The sequence below is a fragment of the Peromyscus californicus genome, unplaced genomic scaffold (genome assembly GCF_007827085.1).
Source record: "Peromyscus californicus insignis strain IS unplaced genomic scaffold, ASM782708v3 Scaffold_4__1_contigs__length_199733344, whole genome shotgun sequence".
Classification (NCBI taxonomy): Eukaryota; Metazoa; Chordata; class Mammalia; order Rodentia; family Cricetidae; genus Peromyscus; species Peromyscus californicus.
The window spans coordinates 56,310,067-56,335,039 of NW_026294562.1; the positions used below are offsets into that span (position 1 = coordinate 56,310,067).

Here is a 24,973-nt window from a genome sequence, read left to right on the forward strand (position 1 = left end):
GGCTTTATTTCAAGGATTAGGAGGCGTGGCCTTGTTGAAGGACATGTGTCACTCAAGTGAGGCCCAGAGTGTCTCTCTCTGAGTCCCTTTGCTTGCAGATCAGAATGTAGCTCTCAGCTACTGCTCCAGTGCCATGCATGCCACCATGCTCCCACCATGATGATAATGGACTAACACTCTGAAGCTGTAAGCGAGCCCCCAATTAAATATTTTCTTTTATAAGTGTTGCCCTGGTCATGATGCCTCTTCACAGCAACAGAACAGTGTCTAAGACAGAATTAGTACCAGAAACTGGGGTTGTGATGGCTAAGGAAAACTCCATTTTGTGCTAGGTACCTAGTCTAAATTCCTAAAAGATAAGGTCCCAGCAACTCTACCTCCTTGCCCCCTCCCCAAAATTCTAAAACTGGCAGGAGTTAACCTCTGGTTTTACAAAAGCTCTGGCTTTTGTAAACTCACTTATTACCGTGGACAGGGAATGAGACAGCTCCTTTATTCCTATACATAGGGGAGAGGGACAGTCCCTCACAGCTGAGGGGAGTACAAGCAGTTGCTCACTCAGCTACACATTCCACACAAATGAGATAACTGTGGTGCCCACCTTAAAAAACCCTTCCTCTAGCCTCTTCTCCTGACACACCTCGTTTGGCTTCAAGGCTGTTGGCCTGATAGCAGTAATTAATAAATTCATTTAATTATAATATGAATCAAGTCTGTGGTCTTTTCCCAGTAGATCTGAACTCCAGAGCAGGGTATTGTTAATGCAGTCCTGACCACACTGTTTGTTGGAGGAATATGGAAGACTTTGGACTAGAAAAGTGATTGGACGCTTTAAACAGGGCCATCCTAGACGGAGCGTAGAAGACAGTGCTGAGGATGAACTGTGGGGGCCCAATTCAAGAAGTTTCAGAGGGGAAGGATATTAGTAAGTGGCCTAGAGACAAATCTAGTTATATTTTGGCAAAGGATGTAGCTGCTTTTGCCCTTGTCCTAAAAAAATCTACCTAAGGCTAAATGGAAGAGTTTTGGATTTAATAGCATTGGCAGAGAAGATTTCAAGACAGCCTAGTATTGACTTTGTTATGTGGTTGTTAGTAATCACTCTCATGCCAATATATAATGAAAAGGGGCAAACAGGACAAAGAGAAATACAAAATGTACAATTTGAGGAGCAAAGGAGCCCAGAAAGTGTAATGGAGCTAAATTCAGTGTTCAGGCAAGACCCGCATCCAGCTAAGCTTCCAACTTGTGAAAAGAAATTAAAGTTTAAGCAGTGAAGGTAACCATCAACAACAGAAAGCTGATGCAAATGTAATTGAAGGAAGGGGTCAATTCCAGCCCCATGGTTCTGGCTATAGAGTCAAGGAATATACAAAAAAGGGAGCCGGGCGGTCGTGGCACACACCTTTAATCCCAGCACTCAGAGGAAGAGGCAGGCAGATCTTTGTGAGCTCAAGGCCAGCCTGGTCTACAGAGAGAGATCCAGGACAGGCACCAAAACTGCACAGAGAAACTGTCTCGGAACCCACCCACCCCCACCCCACCCCACAAAAAGGGGGGTGGTGTTAGCTGGGCACAGGCCTTTAATCCCAGCATTTGGGAGGCAGGTGGATCTCTGAGTTTGAGGCCAGCCTGGTCTACAGAGTCAGTTCCAGGACAGCCAGGGCTACACAGAGAAACTCCTGTTTTGAAAAACCAAAAAGAGAGAGAAGTGGCGGGGGGGAGGCTGTGGAATCTCCTTTCATAGCTAGAAAAAAAAAAAGCCACTGAGGCCAGACAATGTGTCAAGGGTGTCCCTACATGGAGGCCTAAAGAGATCGTTCACATTGAAGCTGTGAAGGTGAACCCTGGGTTGTGTTGGAGACCCCAAGATGTTGGAGATGCCAGAGTCATGGGATACTCACCAAAAAGAGCTGTGGACAAGTGCAGAAGCAGCCCAAGAGAAAAAAGTGTTTCAGTCAACAATGCTGGAAGGAGTTGGAGATCTAAAGGCTTTGACAGCAGACCTGGAGATGCAGAATGGAGTTCACCTTGCTGGTTTTCCATCTTGCTTTGGTCCAGTATTTCCTCACTGGGCCCCTTTTCCTCACTTTTGGAATGGTAATGTATACTCTGTGCCATTTATGTAGGAAGTATATGGTCTGCTTTTTTTGATTTCCACAGGTTACAGTTAAGAGACTATGGGGACTTTTGAAGAAGAACTGAATGCATTTTTGCATTATGATATGGCTACAAGCCTATGGAGGCCAAAAAGTAGGATGTGGTGGTCTGAATTAAGAATAACCCCCACAGGCTCATGTATTTAAATGTTTGGTCATTAGGGAGTGCCACTACTTGAGAGGGATTAGGAGGTGTGGCATTGTTAGAGGAGTGTGTCACTCAAGGTGAGCTTTGAGGTTTCAAGAAGTCCACACCAGGCTCAGAGTCAGTCTCCTCTCTCTCTCTCTCTCTCTCTCTCTCTCTCTCTCTCTCTCTCTCTCTGTCTGTCTCTCTCACACACACACACACACACACACACACACTCACACACACACACACACTCTGCCTGTGGATCAAGATGTAGTTCTCAGCTACTGCTCCAGTGCCATTCACGCCACCATGCTCCCACCATGATGATAATGAAATAACTCTCTGAAACTGTAAGCAAGCCCACAATTAAATGCTTTCTTTTATAAATGTTGCATTGGTCATGGTGTCTCTTCACAGCAATAGAACAGTGACTAAAACAATCATCATCACCCAGAGACCATTATGAAGAGTTCTCTACCTGGACTTTCCCCCTAGCTCAGATAAAATATCCATTCAAGCTTGCTATTAGCTACAAAGGGGGTTCAGATAATGATGCTAATTCCTGAACAATAACTCCAAAAAGAAAAGTCAGTAACATTTGCTTTATAAGCAAACAGCAGCAACCATGCATATCTTACCTAGATGTACGCTGAGCACCACAGCAAAGGGAAAAGTCCTAGAATCCCATTTCTTCCTTTCCCACAAGAGATATGCAATAGCTGAGTGCTTTAAATTGGTAAAGGAAACACAGACAGGTTTGGATGTCAGAAAACCTTGAGGCAAAAATGAGAAGAGTTAGGAATCAAGGATACTGATTTGAGGGATCAAATATCAAACACTCTTTTTCCTCATTATTTGCAAATCAGTTAGACATGACTCCTGGACAAGAGAACAATGCCATCCTGGGCTCCTGCCCTAAGAGAAGGCATCCCAGAAGCCAATGGGAAGCCAATAATGACACAGAGAAGACAGGAACAAGAACAACAGGCAAACAAGTAAGACGCAGGATCCTATGCAGATGTGGAACTGTTTAGAAACCTCTGAAAGATAAAGGCCAGTCCAGAGAGGCTAGAGCCGAACATCTCTGCCAGATACTGCCTTTGTGATCAAAACAGCAAGCTATTTTCCATCCAAGAAAAAAAATATATACACAGCTTACACATGTAAAATAGACAGCCTGTACCAAAAAGCACATCACTTAAAGAATATTGCCTTTTGTGAGAACAATAGGTAATTATAACTAGTCTAAAGTGTGTCTATACTAATGAATAGAAAATAACAAACACAGATAACTCAATAAGTATTTATAGAGTGCTTCTTAAGTGCTTGGCACAATGGAGGAAGAAATTTTTAAAGCTATACTGCTGGGCCGTGGCCCATGCCTTTAATCCCAGCACTTGGGAGGCAGAGGCAGATCTCTGTGAGTTCCAGGCTAACCTGGTCTACAGAGCAAGTTCCAGGACAGCCAGGGTAACACAGAGAAAGTCTATCTAGAAAAACCAAAAATAAAAAATGTAAAAAAAAAAAAAACAAAAAAACAAAAAAACAAAAAACAACCAAAACTGCTAGGCATGTATTATCCTATAACTGCATTTACACTGGTTACAAGAACACACATGACCTATAGATGGCTTACAAAGACAAGTACGTTGGGAGGTGATTACACTTGGACTTTGCTACTACTATTAAGTGCTTAAAGTTATGTTTTCACCACTGAAACTGTAAGCACACAACCGAGTGGCTTTCAATAGGTTTACAATACTGTACAACCATCACCAATATCTACTTAGAACATTTTCATTACACACACACAAATAAAAACCAGATATCCTGTTCTCTGTTCCTCCAAACCCTGGAAATCACCACTTTGGCTCTCTGCCCATCCTAATATTACACAGAAATGTCATCCAACATGTGGCCTTTGTGCTTGGTCCCTGTGACAGCAGTGTTCACAAGCTTCACCCAGGTTTCAGCAAGTGTCAGTTCTTACAGCTGAATAATAATCCACTCATCAGGTGATGAACCTTCAGGTTGATTCCATTTGGAGACGATGATGATGATGATGATGATGATGATGATGATAATAATGATAATAATGATAATAATGCTGTGAATACGCACATGTATATTACATTTTAAATATCTACTTTTTTTAGTGCTAGAGCATTGGATTCAGGGTCTCCTTCATTCTAAGCACATGTTTTACCTCTGAGCTACAACTCTATCGGGAATCTCAATTGAGAAAGTACCTCCATCAGATTGGCCTGTACGCTGTAGCTCTCAGCTACGGCTCCAATGCCATTTGTGCCACCACTCTTCTGACCTCCACAGGCATTGTGACTTTCACACACACACACACACACACACACACACACACACACACACACACACACACATTTAGTTTTGCTTGGTTTTTGTTTTTGTTTTAAGACAGGGTCTCACTATGTAGCTATGGCTGTCCTGTAACTCACTATGTATACTTGGCCTACATCACAGAGATCCACCTGCCTCTGCCTCCCAAATGCTGAAACTAAAGGCATGAACCGCTATGTGGAGCTATAAATTTTTTTAATGCTATCAGTTTGCAATGCAGCAATGTTCTGGTCTAACTTGAATAACAAGCTGATAATCAAAACTAGCTCAGGGCAGGGGGTAGATCTTTGAAAAGTCAGGAAGGCCTGGGGCTTACCTCCCTTCCAGGGCATTTCCCTGGGAAGGGAGGGTAAGTCAGAGAACAGGGGCCTGGCAAGGGAAACAGAGACCATGCAGGCAGGACAAGGGGAAGTTGATGGATGCTTGCACTGGGCAGAGCAACACAACAGACAGAACATGCTAGAAGGGGGATGGTTACAACTGCTGGACTCAGAAGGCAGTTTATAGAAAGGCAGAAATAAATATTTTTAATTCTAACTGTGAATATAGCTCAGTGGTACAGTGCTAGCCTGCTAGCCTAGTGTATATACAGGAGACACCACACAGCAAAAAATGAAAGATGCACAGGGAAAAGTGAAAGAGGAAAAGGACCATAAGAAAAGAATACAATGGAGAAGCAGCAGGCATTCTGGAAGAAAGCTGGTTCATTGTTTTAGAGTGATCATCAGTATGTAGAACTCTACAGAAACAGGAACACTGACTGGGAAGTAATATTTAGATCCTAAGAACAAACCAGAGGAGGTTGCCCTGCCTCCTTCCCTGAGAAAAACATGGGAAGTAAAAGCTGCCCCTCATTCTGGTGTGTCTAATGGGCAGGTCTTTGAAGCTCTCTGGACTGAGAAAGCTGTGGCCTGGCCTGCCTGCATGGAACCACAACAGCCCAGAACCAGATCACAGGCAGAAGGCTACACACAAAAGATGGCATCTGGAGGTATATAGAAAACAACAGGAAGCCTTTTTGGTAGCAGATCTAAGTAAGTGGAGGCAGAGCCAGGATCTCTGAGTTAAAGGCCAGCCTGGTCTACAGAGTGAGATCCAGGACAGGCACCAAAACTATACAGAGAAACCCTGTCTCAAAAAACCAAAACAAAAACAAAAAAAAAAAAAAAAGAAAGAAAGAAAACAAGAATGAGGCCAGAATGAAAGTAATAATGACTAGAGTAATAATGGGTTTCACCCAGGAATGAAAAAAATATGGGAATTCTGGGAATTTCAGAAATCAAAAGGCTAAGGTAGCAAAATATTTGTAAAGAAAAATCACTATGACTTTACATCAAAGGACAAGAGGGATCAGGGTTTGATATAGGGTACTATCTCATTAAACCAAACCCCTCAGACACTTCCTAATCATTGCCTGTATACTAGCCTGTTCTCTAAGCAATCTGCCCATACTAGCCAAAGCTAGAGTTGATTTAGCCCCAAGGCCAGGCCAGAGGAACATAGGCCAAGTGGATCAACCACAGAACTTTCAAACCTGAGGGGTGGATGGACCTAAAGATTCCAATTCTCATATAATTCAGAAATCTATGACACATGAGAATCAGACTTCCAGGCCCAAACACTGCAGTTCTACAGTTTTGAGTGGAAGCTGGGCAAGCTGCCTCCACATGTCCCTGTGATGGGGCTGCCTCACCGTTCAGCTGTGAGCTGGAGACTCCTGGGAAGGAAGCCAGAGCTGTAAGACACAGGGCCCGTGGGCTTCGAAGGGAAACAAGAAGTTTCCCAGAAGGGTAGATAAGTGACTGTCCATCCATTTGTGGGTGAAATGTATGTATTGAGGAGGAGGGGCACACACCACATACACATACTTCTTCTTAAAAGTATAAGCAAGTCAGCAAGGAAATCAGGCCCACTCAGGCAGAAGCTAAGAGGAGGCACAAATCCAGAGGCAGGTGACTGCTATAACTTTTATCCTGGGGCCTTTGCAGAACCAGGGAAACCCAAGCTTTGGTTTTTTTCAAAGCCTCAAAAGGCACAGGGCATATCCCCAATGCCCAGCCAAGATGAGAAATCTAAGGAGAGCTTACTCTAAGTCCAGTTGGGATTTCCAAAAGATATACCTCAGGGTGAGAATCAGCCAGAAATAAACCTCATCTATCCCACCCCCACCCCCGAACTATCTGCAGGGAAATCAACTGGGATCTGTCTCACAGAAAATGAGTGAGACGAAAATAATTCACCCAATAATCTGAGATTACAAGGTGACTCTCACATGGCTCTGAGATCCAAATCCCACACCTGAGAGACCAGAATACTGAGTGCTGTGCACTGCTAGTGGGAAGGGGCCATACAACCTAGACTAGGTGGGGCCAGCAACTCCTCTCCTAATTTATATCCTGGAGCAACATTTGCTCACACAAATTAGGAGCCCTGGACAAGAATTTCACAAAAGTACCATTTCTAGGAGCAAAAGAAAGTAAAAGCCAAAGGGTTCCTCGGCAAGAACAAGGAAAATACCCTGGGGTAGAGTGGGAAGCCCTCCAACAGTGGAAAGGGTGGCAGGCTCAGTGAGTGAGTTGCAAAAAGAACACGTCCAAGTCTTGATGAACGATAGGGGCCTCAGCAGAGAGGCTGTGTAGGAGAAAAGATGTAGGAAAGCAAAAAGAACCACATCTCTAGTTTATCTTTTTAAAGATTTATTTTTTGTGTATGAGTGTGTGCCTCGATGTACCTAAGTGTGCCATATGTATGTAGTGCCCTTGGAGGCCAGAAGAGGGTGTTAGATCCCCTGGAACTGTCTTTAAATGGTTGTTAACCACCATGTGGGTGCTGGGAAGCAAACTGGGGTCCTCTGCAAGAGCAGCCAGTGCTCTTAACCTCTGAGCCACCTCTCAGCTGCCGTTTCTATTTTAAACAGATACATGTCTCTAAAAGACTGGAGAAGATCATTCAGCCAGAGTAAGCCTACAGGGAGAACTGAATCACTCCCTAAGGAGAACAAAAGGAGGCTTTGATACATCGAGATGTTTATTCCAGATTTAAGTATTACTCGGCTAAAAATCAGAGACATTTTAAAAGTTAAATACTGTTTGGACCACCTTTTGGTAACTAACCTGTTACTAGGCAATTAGGTTCAAGGGTGTCATTGAAACACTAGCCTGGGCCATCCTGGTTCTTGGTCTCACCAGTTTTTAGAGTGGAGGCAACTCCACCATCTCATGCGACTACCCAGAAAGCAAAACTCTACTCCATCCCAGCCCAGGGTCCCTCAGAGACTTCTTGCATGGACTCTATAAGTGACGGTCTCCTGGGCCCTGCTGGGTAGGCTGGGCTGGAAAACTCTTCCAGGTGGGCAGGAGCTGCAACTTCTTTGGGATCCATGAGTCTGTAAAGAATGGCCTCCTTTGCCCTTTACCCCAGAAATGCCCTTAAGCTGAGAATCAAGCCAGCCAGAGAGAGTTGCCAAACAGGCCAGATGCAGGTGATACAGCCTAGTTTGTGACTTTGGTCTCAAAGTGACAGCTGATGACCCACCTGTCATTTCAGCTGACCAACCCCCTTCCCATCCCCTGCACAGGAACCATGGAAATCAAGAATAAAATGGGAGAATAATAGGAAAGGGGGCTGTAAAAAAAGGAAGCTGGCGAGATGGCTCAGCGGGAAAAGACACTTGCCACCAAGCCTGGCAACCTAAGTTTGATCCCTGGATCCCACTCGGCAGAAGAGAACCAGCTCCTATATAGTGACTTCCACATACACACACACACACACACACACACACACACACACACACACACACACACACACACACACACACGGAGACGGAGACACATATGAACACAAATTAAAAAATGAAGGTTAAAAAGTTAAATCAATAAAAAAAGTAGTGGGGTTTGTTTATTTGTTTGTTGGTTGGTTTTTGAGAGACAGGGTTTCTCTGTGTAGCTCTGGCTGTCCAGGAACTCACGCTATAGACCAAGCCTTGAACTTAGAGATGCCCCTGCCTCTGGCTCCCAAGTGCTAGAATCAAAGGCATGTGCCACCACACCTGGCCTAATAAAAAAGTGTTTTAAAGGGCTGGAAATGTATCTTAGTGGCAGAGCACTTGTCTAACAAGCTCAAGGTGCTAGGTTTGAACCACATTCATTATTAAAATTAAAATTATTAAAATGACCAGTTGTGGTGCAAGCCTTTAATCCTAGTACTCAGAAGGCAGAGGCAAGGGGATCACTGTGAGTTTGAGGCCAACATGGTCTACATAGTGAGTTCAGGACAACCAGGACTATGTAGAAAGACTCTACATAAATAAATAAATAAATAAATAAATAAATAAATAGATAGATAGATAGATAGATAGATAGATAGATAGATAGATAGATAGATAGATAGACAGATAAATAAACAAATAAATAAATGAGAGATGAGAGCTTGGGATGTACCTCAGTGGTAGAGTGCCAAAAAAGCTTCCCAAACCCCATGTACCACAGGATAGCCCTCAGCTCAAGCATCTCAGGGGCTTTTTATTGTCCTAAGTCACAACACAGGTGAGGCTCTCACATTGGCTTTCCAGCCCTGGCACCTGCTACCCCCCAGCAGCACCACTCTCCAAGGCCTCATGAGTGCTATGCAGTAATGAGCTTGACAGAGAATTCCTGGAAAGAAGCTGTGTCTGCAAAGGCTGATTGACTGATTAGAAATGCAACGATGTGGAAAGGTTGGAGCGCTGCAGGCCCAGAGCCTAATTACAATTTATCTCAGGCTAGCTCTCGCCCCCTAAGTAGTCTAAGTAGTCCACCTGTGTGTCAGACCTAACATTCTATGACTCACGGATTAAAAACATTTTGGAATGTATTTTTTTGTTGTTGGTTTTTCACTGTGTAGCCCTGGCTGTCCTGGAACTCACTCTGTGGACCAGGCTGGCCTCAAACTCACAGATCCACCTGCCTCTGAATCGTGAATGCTGAGATTAAAGGTGTATGCCGCTACCACCTGGCCCGGCTCTTTTGGAGTGTATTAACTTAGCAGACTACTACCTTCCACCAAGCTAAATGCTAAGAATGTCATCAGATAACATTTGAGGTCTACGCTGGGATTTCTTTTTGTTTTTTCTGTTTTCATGCGCAGAGGCAACACCTCGGATTTCTACATTTTACTGTTAAGCACCTCTCTGACATGTCCACCAATGTATTTGAAAACTTGTCTTTTTTTGGGGGGGGGGGGCGGTTTCAAGACAGGGTTTCTCTGTGTAGCTTTGCGCCTTTCCTGGAACTCACTTTGTAGCCCAGGCTGACCTCGAACTCACAAAGATCCGCCTGGCTCTGCCTCCCGAGTGCTGGGATTAAAGGCGTGCGCCACCATCGCCTGGCGAAAACTGTCTTAATTTATGGCTTTGTCTGCTACAATGAAAACTTCATGAAATTGCTCCACTTTAGAAAATAGAATTTCGTCTAACCTAATCTGTGTTCCTGGGCCATGGTCGCTCATTCCTATTAGGCTCCAGAGTAAACTTTCTCTTATCCTTTTTTGAGGTAAGAGCTGTATTCTTGCATTAACATAAGAAAAGCCTCTTCCTTTGTAGGGTTTCCAGCACTTTCAGGTCCACACTTGAGTCTTTAAAGACAGGGTCTCCTGTAGCCCAGGCCGGTTCATGTACAACTTTCTCTGTAGCCAATGATGACCTGAACATCTGACCCAGTTGGCAAGGCTGGCATGTCTTCCCCCACGGTGCCACTGCCCAGGGGCCCTCCTCTCTTCTTATCCACTGTGACAATAGTTCAAGGGCCTGCTCTTCCTGAGCACTCTTCCTCACATATAGCCCTGAGCCCACAGATCCTGGTACTCAGTCTGCTCTCCACGGGGACGCCCATGGTAGCTTCTCCTACTGAAACCTTTCACACAGTCACCATGTGACTTTACCAGAAGTACAAGGCATAATTTTATAACACTTCACATGAGTTAGTTCATTTGCTCTCTTCCAACAATCACATAAGGATGACCTCAATGTCCCTAAAGACGTGACATATTTTAAGAATCCTATGTAAAATATCAGGACTGAGCCAAGTATGGTGGTGCATGCTTTTAATCCCAGCACTCAATAGGCACAGGCAAGTGGATTTCTAAATTCAAGGCCAGCCTGGTCTACAGAAAGAGTTCCAGGACTGCCAGGGCTACACAGAGAAACCCTGTCTTGAAAACAAACAAGCAAACAAATCTGGACTGCTAAACCAAGTGTGGTGGTACATGCCTGTATTCCCAGAAAATGGGAGGCTGAGGTAAGGGGATCAAGAGATAAGGTCATCCTCAATTACATGGTGAACTGGAGGCCAGCTAAGAAATTTGGTTTTGATACGTTAAATAAAATGATAGGAAGCCAGGCGGTGGTGGCATACACCTTTAATCCCAGCACTCAGGAGGCAGAGCCAAGGGGATCTCTGTGAGTTCGAGGCCAGCCTGGGCTACAGAGTTCCAGGAAAGGCACAAAGCTACACAGAGAAACCCTGTCTCAAAAAACAAAACAAAAAACAATAGGAGACCAGTGCTTTGAACTAAGCTCCCGAACTGGGTCCCAAAGACTACTGACTAAAAATCAAAATGGAATCACTTGTGTTGAGGTTCCATTACACTAAAACTAAGCCATAGAACCAACCTTTAGAGCAATCGGGATTAGAGAACTAATAGCAAAATTTTGCCAACAGACCAGCTTCAATAGGAATAACACTGAGGCTCCCTTGGCCTTCCTCCAGAGATCTAAAGGTAACCAATCATTCATTTTTCTATTGTTCTGTCCCAAGGCCTCACCTCACAAGGAAAACTGAAAGTGACCAGTTCACCTTTGGTTTTTGTTTCTTCTGTCTTCAGCCATTTTTCTGTCTATAAAACCAATTTCCACAGATTGGCTTGTTGAGAAATATTAGTTTAAGGTGTGTTACTCTTGCTTATGTTGCATTTGTTTAACTCTGTGAAGCTGTGTTACTGTGCCTGTCTAAAACACCTAATAAAGAACTGGCCAATAGCAAGGCAGGAGAAAGGATAGGCGGGGCTGGCAGGCAGAGAGAAGATATAGAAGGAGAGATCTAGGAAGAGGAAAGAGGAATCCAGCAGCCAGAGAAGGAAGAGGACTCCAGGGGCCAGTCACCCAGCTACACAGCAAACCACGGAGGAAGAGTAAGATTTACAGAAGAGAATGGAAAAGCCCAGAGGCAAAAGGTAGATGGGATAATTTAAGTTAAGTAAAACTGGCAAGAAACTAAGCCAAAATAAGGCCAGGCATTCATAAGTAAGAATAAGCGAGTGATTTATTCGGGAGCTGGGTGGCAGGGCCCCAAAAAAGAGACAAAAACAACACTGGCTCATTGGAACATTTACTTTATTTTGTAGAATTAAGTGTTGCCTGGTTCTTGAATCAAAAAGAAAACCAATTAAGAGTCTTTAACTATTATTTTGTCCCCTGAGAGCTTCTTCCTAGTAAAGCTGAGTCATTTAATCTCTCTGAACCTGAGGTCTATCAACAACAGAGAAACTACAGCATTCACCAGTCCTCGTGAGATCTGCTCCAAGTAACAATAGTAACTATAAAATCACACACAGAGAAAGAGACTAGCACCAACACTGAAACGGCCAGCTGCATTGGGGGTGTTAGGGGAGCTCAGGTTGACCTCAAATCCCAATATCTGGTTGAACTTGGATGGCTGATAGTCAGGGGAGTGCCATTGTTAAATTCTTACATTTGGTCTCTTTTCCTCTTGAGTAAAGAATGAATTGCTAACCAGGCGGTGGTGGCACATGCCTTTAATTACAGCACTCAAGAGGCAGAGGCAAGTGGATCTCTGTGAGTTTGAGGCCAGCCTGGGTGACAGAGTGAGTTCCAGGAAAGGCACTACACAGAGAAATCCTGTCTCAAAAAAACAAAAACAAAAAAAAAGAATGAATGCTAGCTGGGCAGTGGTGGCACACACATTTAATACCAGGCAGAGGCAGGTGGATCTCTGAGTTTAAGGCCAGCCTGATCTACACAGTGAGTTTCAGGACAGCTAGGGTTATTACACAGAGAAACCCTGTCTCAAAAAATCCAACCAATTAATAAATATAAAAATAAAAAATAAAGGCTAGGGATGCACCTCAGTGCTAGAAAGCTTGCCTGGCATACACAAGGTCTTGAGGTTCAAGTCTCAGCACCACAAAAAATGTAAGGAGTTTAACCTGTTAATTAGAATGCTAACTAACAAACCATTACTAAAGATGGGAGGTCCAGGCCATCTACAACTCAAGTAATGAAATAATCATAGCTGAAGGTTTTTCCTCATAAGGCACTTACATTTACCTTCAGCCCCTCGGGCTTCTGGGAAGAAATGAGCTTTGAACTTACTGGTGGCCCTTTGAGCATGCTGAGTTAGCACTTTCCTCACGGTTGACTCGGGTACGCCTGGGTGGAGCTCTTGAGTCGACCCTAGCTGTAGTCCACTGAGTCACTTAGATGTGCAGATCATTCTTCATCAACTTTGGGAAGTTTGACTATTATTTCTTCAATAGTCTGACCATGTCTTTTCTTTCTAGAATTCCTCTTGACCTGACGGTGTTCTGCCTGCCTGAGATCTTGCTCCTTTCCCTCCGGTCTTCTTTCTTCCTGATCCTCCATCGGCCTGTGCTTGGGTTCGCTGATTCTCGCATCTTCCTGCTCTGCTGTGGATCCCGTTTAGTGGTAGTTTCCGCTCCAGAGCACCGATGTGGTTCTCTTTTGTCCAGTCTAACATATGCTGATAATCTCTCTTCAAAGAAGGTTGTTTTGTTTTTGTTTTCATATTTTCCTTTAGTTCTTTAGATTTATTTAAAATGGAGCATTTTAAGCCTTTGTCTAGACAGCGATCCTCAACCTGTGGGCCACAACCCCTTTAGGGGTCACACATCAGATATCCCACATATCAGCTATTTACATTATGATTCATAACAGTAGCAAAATTACAGTTATGAAGTAGCAAAGAAATAATTTTATGGTTGGGGGGTTACCACAATGTGAGGAACTGTATTAAGGGGTCACAGTATTAGGAAAGTTGAGAACTACTGGTCTATAAAATCTACTACCTAGGCTTTCTTTCTTTCTTTTTTTTTTTTTTTCTTTGTCAAGACAGGGTTTCTCTGTGTAGTTTTGGCGCCTGTCCTGGAACTCACTCTGTAGACCAGGCTGGCCTCAAACTCAGAGATCTGCCTGGCTCTGCCTTCCGAGTGCTGGGATTAAAGGTGTGCCCCATCACTGCCCGACATACCTGGGCTTTCTTGGGGACACTTTCTTCTGATGGGTTCTTTCTTTTGTGTATGTCTCATAATTTTTCGTTGAAAACATGAATAAATGTTTCAGTAATTTTCCTTGGATAAATATGTCTCAATTGTTGTACACTTCTGGTTAATTTCCAGAGTTTCTAAATGGAAAGATTTTACCAAATTCACCATTCTTACTCTGCCACTCCTTGGAGAACCTTATGTGGCATTTAGAAAAATGGTTTTTCTGCAGGGCATAACGGTACACGCCTTTAATCCCAGAACTCAGGAGACAGAGGCAGGTGGATCTCTGTGAGGCTAGCCTGGTCTACAGAGAAAGTGCCAGGACAACCAGAGTTACAGAGAGACCCTGTCTTGCTAAACAAACAAAAAAGAAGGGGAGTTGTCTCCAGAACAAACTTTTAGAGAAAACAGATAAAAAAAAAAAAGCCAAACTTGAAAGTACTTTGTACTCAATCTTAAACTCCAAAGTAGTAATTTTCTCAGCCTGGCATAGTAGTATACATCTTTAATCTCAGCACTTGGAAGGCTGAGGCAGGTGGATCTCTGTGGGTTCGAGGTCAGCCTGGTCTACATAGTTCTAGGACAGCCAGCACTATGTAGAGAAACTCTGTCAGTAAGAGTGAGAGAGAGAGGGGGCAGGGAGGCTGGAGAGATGGCTCAGCAGTTAAGAGCACTGGCTGCTCTTCCAGAGGACCAGGGTTCAATTCCCAACACCCACATGGCAGCTCTCAACTGTCTGTAATCCAGCTCAGTGATTTGACACCTTCATGCAGACATAAATGCAGGCAAAACACCAATGCACATCAAATAAAAATAAATCATAAAAAGAGTATATTTAAAAAAGAGAAAGGAAGGAATATTCTCTATTTAAAAATAAAAATACTTTGAGTTGATTATTTAAAAATTAAAATGGGCTGCGGTACAGCTCAGTAGTGGCATGCTTGCTTAGTTAGTCTGCTTAGGACGCACAAGGTCCTGTGTTCAATCCCCACCACCTCAAAACCAAAACTAAATTAAAGCACACTAGAAAGAGAAGACTTGAAAGTGCGAAGTTATAATTCCACTGTCCAGAAAAACATTCGGTGCAGCATTATAATATAACCAAACTAGATACAGTGTAGATTTTGCTTTACAGCCTATTTTATGTGAAAGTTTCATAGGTCTTGTTCTGTGGTAATAAAACTGGAGTGACAGTTTGATTAGGATACAGGAGCTATTTTTAAAGGCAACATCACATGACTCCAAACAGACTGCATACAGAACAACCATCTTTCTTCTGGTGGACATTTTGGTGACTTCCCAATTTCTGCTGTAAGAACCGTCATTTGATCGACTACACTTCAGACTGCACTTTTCAAATTAGACTGCTGTTTTATATTTTTTAAGTTTTAATCTCTGTACCTCTTCTATTTTAATGTCCTGTCTTATGATATAGCACATCCCTCTCTCATTAAGAAGAAAATCTGTCACTTAGTGAGTGTTACCCCTAGGTATTTGAGGAGGAATTCACTCCAGGTCCCACCTTGGATGTCAAAGTCTTCAAAGGTTTAAGTCCCTTACATAAAATGGCATATGTGCATGTAACCCCCACACACCCTCTTGTAGCCTTCCTTCATGTCTAGATTACTTATAATGCCTGTGGCAACGTCAGTGCCATGAAAACAGCTACTGTACTATATTGCTTAGAGAAGAATGCCAAAGAAAAGAACCTGTCTGAATCTACAGATGTGGGACCCAAAATATGGAAGGCCAACTATATTCTCACACACTTAAAATGTAGTTGTATATGTGTGCAGTGCCTGAGGAAGCCAGAAGAGGACATGAGATTCTTTAGAACTAGCATTACAGGCAGTTGTGAGCCACCCACTGTGGGCAAGTCTCTCAAGAGCAGCCAATGCTCTTAACCACTGGGCCATTTCTCAAGCCACCCCCTCCTCACACACAATTTTGTTGTTGCTGTTGTTTTGGGAAGACAGAGTTTTACTAGGTAGCTCTGTCTAGTCTGGAACTCACAACGGAGCAGGCTAGTTTCAAACTCAGAAAGACACATGCCTATGCCTCTGCCTCTCAAGTCCTGAGATTAAAGACATACACCACTATGCCTGGTCCCTCCCCACACTTTCACGCATACATTTTTTTTTTTTTATCATAGTATCCCTACATTACTTAAAGGAGGAACACAGAATCATAGGTAAGGAAAGACTATGTTTAAAATCCCCGCAGGAGTTGGGCCCTAACACCATTTAGTTCCTCCTTGTCCATGGAGATACATTCCAAGATGCCCAGTACATAACTGAAACTTCTGACAGTACTGAACCCCACGTGAACTGTTTTTTCCTATACACAGAGATCTAGTATAATAGGTTTAATTTTTAGGTTAGGCATTATAAAAGATTAACAGTAATGATTAGTAAAATAGAAGTTAGAATAATACACTGCTGTGAAAATAATAATCTCTCATAACTTATACTGTGCTCATCTTTTTTGTTTGGTTTTACAGGTTTTTTTTTTTTGTTTTGCTTTTTCTGTCTATGGGTATTTTGCATGTATTTTTGTGCAATTGTGTGCACAGTTCTTGCAGAGGCCAGAAAAGGGCTTCAGATCCTCCGAAACAAGAGTTACAGACATTCTTAGTGGCCATATGGTTGCATAGAGCCAAAGCAGGGTCCTTTGCAAGAGCATCAAGTACTGTTACCTGCTGAGCCATCTCTCCAGGTCCTGGTGTGCGGTTGTTTTTGTTTTTGAGCTAGGGTAACTCTGGCTAGGCAGAAACTATGTAGAGGGCTGGCCTTTGCCTCCCAAGAGCTGGGATTAAAAATGTGTGAACTATCACCAGGATGGTGGTGGCAATGCATGACTTCACACCTGGCTTGGTCTCACTTTTCTTGTGCTGATGTGAGATCACACAACGTGAAATCTACATGAGATGAAGCAAAATAGACAGCTGTTTTAGACAAAATAGACAGGCATTGTGGCATAATCTTAGGCTTCTACACAAGGGTCAGGGTCACTTGCTCAAGCTCTGTACATTCCAGCACAGTTGAGCTGAAGACCAAGATGGCCATGAAGTAGCTGACAGGTGGGTTTCCTAGAGTATGGTTTCCTAAAGTATGGGTTTACGGAGCAAAGGGGTAATTTGTGTCCTAGGCAGTGAGAAGCAAGACACCCAAGAGACTTTATCAGGCTACTTAGACAGTGGGTAATTTGTAACAAATTATTTGTGGAATTCTACATTTAATGTTTTTTGTTGTTGTTTTGGTTTTTCGAGACAGGGTTTCTCTGTGTAGCCTTGGCTGTCCTGGAACTCACTCTGTAGACCAGACTGGCCTCGAACTCAGAGATCCACCTGGCTCTGCCTCCCGAGTGCTGGGATTAAAGGCGTGCGCCACCACAGCCCGGCACATTTAATGTTTTTTTGGAAACAGGTTAACCACAGATAACTCAAACAGTCAAAAACAAAACCCTGGCTAGAAAATTAATTCAAATGGATCCATGACCTAAATGCAAGGCCTAAAACCACAAAACTCTTAGAAAGAAATAGGCTAAATGTCACCTGACAATGTTTTTTTTTTTAGGTTTATTTTATGTGTATGTATGTGCATGGCTGGCACCCAAGAAAGTCAGAAAGTTGAAAGCCCCTCAGGCATCAGGCAAACAAGTGGTACACAGACATGCATAGGCAGGCAAAATAACCACACATAAACATTTCTTTACAAAAAATACTGAAATTATGGTGGAGGAATCCTGCTGAGAAATCTATAATGCAATCCTACCAATTTCTCCCCAACTCAAAGGTCTTTTTCTTGAGAACTCTGTAGACCTCCATACTTATCCACATGAAGTCAAAAAGCACAGACATTGAGAGAGATACAGCTGCAGAAATAATTCTCAGGCAGGTCCACCCTCCACTCCCGAAAATTTCCTGAGACCAACTCAAGAACCAAGACAAGAATCCTACATCTGCTTATCATCTCAGCTCCAATCTCTAAAGAGAATGTGATGGCACTAGCCCCTTCCAACAGGCTGGTAAAGCTCCACTGGGAGGTCTGGGAAAGACAAGTCATCCCCACTACAGATAGAGGAACTGAAGGCAACCCAGATTCCAGTTGCCAAGACTTCTTGGTAACCAAAGCCTGACTGACCAAAAGGTAAGAATTCTTAAGTTCCACATTTTCTTTCTCTTTGGGGAAAAAAAGAAAATATGTATGAAATAGTGAGGGGAATGCCAGGTCTAGACTTAAAAGACCGAGACCCAAATTCTAGTCACTGGCATGAATTTTGCAACTGGTCAGACAAACTCCTGACAGCTACGCAGAATCCAAGTTCTACTTACTTTGTATTCAAGTTCTACCTATTTTGTAGGACGTGAAACCATAAGTAGATGAATCAAATCCAGCACAAGGGTAGCATCTGGTAGAGAACTGGAGAGGAAATTAAGCAATAGTGTTTCTATCCAGGGCACCAGGGCTTTAAGACCACCCTATTTGAGTCAAAATGGCAATGAATCATAGATCTGCTTAGCAGCCAGATTCAAAATCTAAGACCTAATTTCATCTGGGCCAGGGGTCCTTGAATTATGAGGAAAATATGCAGTTGCAGAGGAAGTACTAAAAGTTGCTTAGGAAAGTAACGTGCATCTCAGAATTGTTTCCTTATTTAGGGAGCGTCTAGATTCTGGAAAGATTTAGGATTAAGTACATATGTGCTGAAAAAGTTAAAGCCATGGTATTACTAATTTTGTGTTAAGTAATCTTGCTTGGGCGGTGGTGGCACATGCCTTAATCCCAGCACTTGGGAAGCAAAAGCAGGTGGATCTGAGTTCAGGCCAATTTAATCCACAGAGCAAGTTCCAGGCCAGCCAAGGCTACACAGAGAAACCATCTCAAAAAACCAAAAATAAAAAAGAAAGAAAGGAAGGAAGGAAGAAAGGAATCTCTGTGTGTTGGGTTTGGGGTGTATCTCAGTGGTAGAGCACATGCCCAGCATGCACAAGGCCCTGGAGTCCATCCCCAACATCTCCCCTACATCTGTGCATTAGCTGGTACTTCATGTGTTTTAAGGAATTTTAAACAGGCATGGTAGAACATGGTCATTATTCTAGCACTTGGGAGGCAAAGGCAGGAGGATCACAAGTTCAAAGCCAGTCTGGGATACATAGCCTGAACTATACTGTGAGACACTGTCTTAAAAAAGACAAAGATGGGAGGCAAAGGCAGGTGGATCTCTGTGAGTTTGAGGCCAGCCTGGACTACAAAGAGAGTTCTAGGACAGCCAGGGTTACACAGAGAAACCTTGTCTCAAGAGAAAAAAAAAAAAAAGGAAGACCACATGGCAAACAAAATGTTCCACATTATGATAGTCATTAGGGAACTGTAAATTGAAACCATAATGAGCTACCATAATGTACATTTTAAATGGCGAAAATAGAAAACATCGGTGATTTCCAATGCTGGGGAAGGTGGAAAGTGACTGGAACTCTCTTACTGATGGGAATATAGAGTAAGCACTTTGGAAGGCTTTAACAGCTACCTGTGATCTAACCACTCCACTCCTAGGCAAAGAAATACATGCTCATAAAAAAAGACTTGAACAGATGTATGAAGATGTAGCTCAGTTTGTAGAGTGCTTGACCAGCACGCACACACACATGGGCACACACAACTCCTGCAACAGTCTACCTATGGAAAATTCCAGAAATATGCAAACCAATCTCCAGGAACAGAAAGCAGTTTTGTGGTTACTTGGGGGTGGAGGAGTCAGAGAGAGATTCCAATGGTTAAGAACATTGCTCTTCCAGAAGACCCAAGTTTGGTTCCCAGCACCATGTCGAGTAGCTCACAACCACCTGTAAATCCAGCCCCAGCATGATCTGACTCTGTGTGTACCTGTACAAGCACGCGCACGCACGCACGCACGCACACACGCACACACACACACACACACACACACACACACACAATTTCTTTTTTTCTTTTTCTCTTCTTTTTTTTCCCCCCCAGACAATGTTTCTCTGTGTAGCTTTGGTGCCGTCCTGGAACTCACTCTGTAGACCAGGCTGGCCTCGAACTCACAGACCATCTGCCTCTGCCTCCCAAGTGCTGGGATTAAAGGTGTGAGCCACCAACACCCAGCAAAATAAATCTTAAACCAGGATGGGGTTGGCAATAGGAGTTGATGCCTGTAAATTCCAACACTCCTGAGGCTGAGATGGGATTACTACAAATCAAGGCTGGCTTGGGCTACAGAGTAAAATACTGTCTCCAAAAAAAAAAAAAAAAGAAAAAAAAGAAAACCTAAAACCTAAAAAATAATTAAATAAAGCCTAACAGGAATATGCTTAAGAAAATTTAAGATTTGGCTTAATTTATTAGATTTATAGGAGTAATTAAAATATTAAGGGTTTTTAATCAGGCAATTGGAAGAAATAATAAAATAATTAAGGGAAGGTGACTGTAATTTATAAATTCAATTAAAGAATTTCAAGTAAGTTTAATGAATTATTCAAAGGAAACCAGCATTAATCAAAGGGCCCTTCAAAGTGATTGTTAAGTTTTTCTAAACTCATAACTAGAATGGAAAGTTTCAGAACTACACTTAAAGAATTAAACTTAAAAGTCCTTAAAAGGAAGAACTAGGTTTTTAAATTTTCAATTTTAACAAATCAAAACTCAAACTTTAATCCCTTTAATTCCGGCACGCAGAAGGCAGGAGGATGGATCTCTGGGAGTTCGAGGCCAGCCAAGGCTACACAGCAAGACCTTGTCTCAAAAGAAAAAAAAAAACAAAAACTTTTCAACCAAAGTCACTGTGAATGGTATTTGGCATTACTCAAAGCTCCATGGGTCAGATTGGGTGAGATTGTAGGTGCCATACCCTAACATGCCACTCACCTGTCACCTGTCACCTCACAAAGCTCACCGAGACACTGAGGCTTTCGGAATCTGTTCTCTTATGCATGAAAGGACTGTCTCTCAAAATAAATAGTATATTTACTTTATTATTAACAAATTTCTTATCGATGGATAGCACATTGGTGGGAAAAACACTCGGAAGTGTAAAGCAAGTGCAGAGATAGAAGTGACAGCCTGATCCTCTTAGTCACTGCAGGTGGTACAGACCCTGGGCTGACCAGGGAGACAGGAGAAAGGAGACTTAAGCATGACTCAGCACAGCAGGCTTGTGGAATTTTCCCTGAAGCCTCAGCCTGAGATGTCATGTTGCATGTCGGTCAGGAGAGGAGCTGCCAGGAGTCTGGCCACAGCACACTCACAGCTGGAGCAATGTATCTCAGCAGCCTTGCCATACCTCAGGCCTGGCCCCCAGCCCTGGTGGCAAATTAAGACCAGGAGTAACAAGCAAGCTGCAGGCTGAGGTGGGTTGGAAGACTTGGGTTTTGCCTTCTGGTTGGATATTTAATCACAACAGCCCACACCCACCTCCCTCTGAGATCCCCAGGAGAAAGCTGCAGAGCAGGAAGGCCCCAGCTAAGATGACAGAGTCTTGGTTACAGTAACTAAGGAAAGCTCTGGGGAAGTAGCAGGGCCCTGGGAACTGATGAGCAGAACATGCTTTGACAAACCAAACGACCTGGGAGTAGCCCTTTCTTGGTGACTAATTTTCTGTTCTAACTGATGGATTTGCGATGGATTTATCATCCATAAAAGATGACAGCCTTAAAAACAAACGAGGAGAAAAAAAACAACAAACACAGGATCAGCATCCTGGATTTGGCTCATGAACCTTCTCTGGGCTTCATTTTCTTACATACCAGGCCCCAAACTAAGAATTAGTAGCTGGGTGGTGGAGGTAGCCCACTGCAGAACTTAAATCCCAGCACTCAGGAGGCAGAGGCAGGTGGATCTCTGTGAGTTCAAGGCCAACATGGTCTACAAAGTGAGTTCCAGGACAGTAAGGGCTACAAAACACAGTGAAGCCTGTCTCTGGGAGGAAAAAAAAAATTAGTGTACAGAAGCAGAAAGAGAAGAGGATGGAATGGAAAACATGGTAGAGAGTGTCACAGATCCACAGAACAGACCGTTTCCAATAGGTACCCGTCTGTCTGCCTTTTCTCCATGGACTTTCTAAGGAGACTCTGTGGCAGAGTTGAAAACACCCACTACTGACCCAAGGTGCAGGACAAGAGAAATGTGGAAGATCTCAAAAGCGATCAGTTCTAGGCTGCAGAGTCGGCTCAACAGCTAAGAGCACTGGCTGCTCTTCCAGAGGACTCTGGTTTGGATCCCAGCACCGACACACAACCAGAGGGATATGGTACCTTCTGGTCTCCTCAGATACTGCATGCATGTAGTGCACAGACAAAACACCCATACACACAAAATCTGAGAGGCCACTCATGGGTCGAGAAGAGAGAACACCCTCAGAAAATTCTTTGTACAATGAGTAGAAAACCAAGAAAAATCTCTGTCCAAAAGAATCTCTACCCCACAATAAACATGAGCACTGGAGAAAGTTAAGCACCGAGGTCCCCAGGGTCCCTAGCTATAAAACGGGGAGAGCAGCACACCTGCCTTCAGAGGGAGGGAAAGAGTATCTTCTTACAAATCAGAGGAGACTGGACTGGAGAAGGATGTGTGGCCCAACCAAGTGCCTTAAAATTCAGGAAGAACCCATAACCTAGAGAAAGCCCCAAGGTAGACACTTTAAGAGTGTCAGGTCTGCTAGGTATGGTGGTCCATGCCTTTACTTGGGAGGCAGAGGCAGGCAGATATCTGAGTTTGGGCCAATGTGCTCTACAGAGCCAGTTCCAGAACAGCCAGAGCTATGCAGAGAAAGAGTGTCAGGTTATAGAGGACAGTGCTAAATGCTGCTGAATACTAGGTGGGGAGAAAAAGGGACAGTTCTGCGCCTTTATCCCTGTCCTTGTGACTGCTAGGCGTCAGAAGTGGGCCAAGTGTTTTTACAACTAGCCACCTCTCCCGTGGTCAGCTGCACACATCTCCAGGTTCAGTGGGCAGCCAGTGCTCTCAACAGCTGAGTGCCACCACCAAGATGCCTGTCGGACTGAGTATGGGGTCTTCTCTAGGGCTGCACAGAAGGAATGCTTCCTGTAGGTCAGTGCCACCATCCCCAGCCCAGCTTCCCAAGCCACACCCTTCCAGAAAAAAGGGCCTCCTGCTGCACCTGGCCAGCTGCCAACTGGAGCCTGCAGGGAACCAGATGTCACCTTCCTGTGAAAACCCAGAAACACATTCAAAGATCAAGATGCAGTGGAGATCTTCCAAAAGCCAAGAGTGTGGCCTTTTGTACCTACTGAACTTGAAAGACTAGTGTGTACTAGGACTTCGGAGTCTTAAGAACCCCCATGCAACGGGATGATGGCCTGGGCTCAGGCTCAGAACTCACCCTTGGTGTTGTCAGCTCTCCAGGCGGCAGATGCTAGCTGAAGAAGAGGAAAAAAAAAATATTATCCTCATTTCTCCAGACACTCCCCAGAAAACCTAGGAATGTCAGGAACACTGGGAGCCCATGGAACTGCTTGTTCTATAAGGGCCACCTTGCTACCTGCACCCCACATCTTGCTACTCTGTCACCCAATCGTCTATAAAATGTGGGGCAATATCAATAACTGATGAGAAAGACAGGGGCTTTGAACCTGTGATTTTTCTGCCTCAGACCAGAGTTGCACATAGGCCTGTACAGAGGCAGAAGAATCAGATTCAAAGCCCCTATCTGGAAACATGGCTCAGTGGTAAGACACTTGTTCTTGCAGAAGGCCCAGGTTCCGTTCCCACAGGCACATGACAGCTCACAACCTTCTGTAACTCCATTTCCTGGGGATATGACACCTCTGCACTACATGGGCACTAAGCACTCACATGGTACATATACATACATATACATGCAGGCAAAACGTCCATAACACGTAAAATATAAACAAAACCAGGAAGAAGTTCAGTGGTATAGCACTTGCCTAGTATGTATGGGACCCAAGGCCCAATCCCCAACACTAAAAGAGGAAAAAGGCATGCTCTGTGCTCTGACAAGGAACATGCAATAAGCATTTAAGGAAAACCCTCGTCTGCAACCACTATGAAAGAACAAAAACTCTGTTTCCTCCAGAGTGCTTTCTCTTTCCTCCCTCCTCCCTCCAGCTCCAGATGCACTTTCTCCAGGCAGCTGTGTCTAATCCTCGAGCTACCTGTGCTCCTGGTTCTCTGATGCTGGCCTATCTCACTGTGCAACTTGACACTAATGAAGCACAGGCCTACGTGACCTGCCATGCATCTTCTATTTCCACCACCCCCAACTTTCCTCTAATCCTCTCTTGCTGAGGCCCCTCCTTGCCATACCTAAGAGCACACCCCACTGTTTAAGAGCCCCCACCCCAGGAATGTGCAGGGAGTATGTAGCCACTTTGGAGACTCTGTAGAGTACTTTTCCAAAGTCCACTCACTTGTGGGCAGCTCAAGCTACTGGTCAATAAACAGCAAAATAGGAGCCACAGACCAGGAATCTCACTTGTCCACAGAACCAGTTGCCATGATAGATTATGTCAAGATGAAATAGAATCTTTGCGGCATTTAATTCAATAGAACATTTACTGAGTACTGCCTTGCATAGAGATCCATGCCAAAAGGCACAGGCTCTGCCCAAAAAGTGCCAATAAGCTGTTACAGACCAATTTTAGAAGGCAAAAGTGGGATGAAACATGAGAGGCAGCCAGCAGGACCTGAGTCCAGGGCTAGTACCAGCCATGCCATTCCTATTTGTATGACTGAATGAATTGTGTCACCTCTCTGTATGCAAAGTCCCTATCACAGAGCGGCAACACACACACCAACACATACATGTACACACAAATACACACATGTTGGCTTTTTTTTTTTAATCTCATGACAGTGTTTCTCTGTGTAGCCCTGGCTGTCCTGGAAATCACTTTGTAGACCAGGCTGGCCTCAAACTCAGAGATCCGCCTACCTCTGCCTCCCAAATGCTGGGCTTAAAGGTGTGCACAACCACTGCCCAGCTTGTTGCTGAGATTTTATGGTGTAGCTTCTGACATTAATTACTAGGA

General features: G+C 43.8%; 1 protein-coding gene across 1 annotated transcript in view; it reads right to left on the reverse strand.

Annotated features, from left to right (window-relative positions):
- Pc (pyruvate carboxylase) overlaps nucleotides 1-24,973 on the reverse strand; it is a 93,954-nt gene that overhangs the window by 66,996 nt on the left and 1,985 nt on the right. Inside the window, exon 2 of the mRNA XM_052762255.1 lies at nucleotides 23,302-23,338. The gene's annotated coding sequence lies outside the window, so the exon portion shown is untranslated. The remainder of the gene's footprint in view (nucleotides 1-23,301; nucleotides 23,339-24,973) is intronic.